The sequence below is a fragment of the Seriola lalandi genome, unplaced genomic scaffold, assembly GCF_002814215.2.
Source record: "Seriola lalandi dorsalis isolate HSWRI2012SDOR001 ecotype SW California unplaced genomic scaffold, Sedor1 jcf7180002054778, whole genome shotgun sequence".
In the NCBI taxonomy this organism is placed as follows: Eukaryota; Metazoa; Chordata; class Actinopteri; order Carangiformes; family Carangidae; genus Seriola; species Seriola lalandi.
In genome coordinates this window covers 34,457-35,153 of record NW_019525331.1, presented here as the reverse complement: position 1 = coordinate 35,153, position 697 = coordinate 34,457, and the positions used below count along the sequence as shown (strand labels likewise).

The 697-nt window shown below is 43.2% G+C and overlaps 1 protein-coding gene across 1 annotated transcript in view; it reads left to right on the top strand.

The window, feature by feature from the left end:
* The window catches only part of cradd (CARD and death domain containing adaptor protein), a 9,469-nt gene that overhangs the window by 7,417 nt on the left and 1,355 nt on the right, over positions 1–697 (top strand). The window lies entirely within an intron of this gene.

Below are 697 nucleotides of genomic sequence, written 5' to 3'. Positions count from 1 at the left end.
GACCATCCAACCAACCAACCGACCATCCAACCGACCGACCGACCATCCAACTGACCAACCAACCAGCACTCTGGAGCCGACAGGACGAGTTGATTAGAAGTGAATTGGTAATCATTTTGATTAGTGAACACTTCCTGGTTTCTCATTTCTCTTTGACTGTGTTTGAGTTTTTGTGGATCTGGACTCTGAGTCTGTCTCTGAACTCACCACCATCTTTGTGTCTGAGGAAGAATGGCGGGAACAATCGATTGATTATTAAAGAGAATACCTGTCAGATGTATTGATCTCCTCTGATGGATTAATGAAACCTCACTGAGGGTTTCTGTCTGTCCATCATCAACACTTCCTGTCTTCAAACTGGATCTGGACTCTGAGTCCCTCTAAAGACCAGATCCAGATCCTGGAGGATGAGGACCTGATACTGATACCGATACCTGATCAGTGATCAATGACAGAAACACAGTGGAAACTTCTGTTCTCACCTTTAACTACAGGTGTGGATGTTTATGTGGAGCCTTTCAAAACAAAAGTTGGAACGTGTTTCACAATAAAAGCATAAAATCTCTAATGTGCAGCACAGCAACAGAAACATGTGGAGTTTTACATTTCACTGAGAGACATCATGTGACGTCTGCACACGTGTCACATGATCAACTTACAGCAGCTTCTCTCTCTTTAGTTACTGTGACTGAAACAT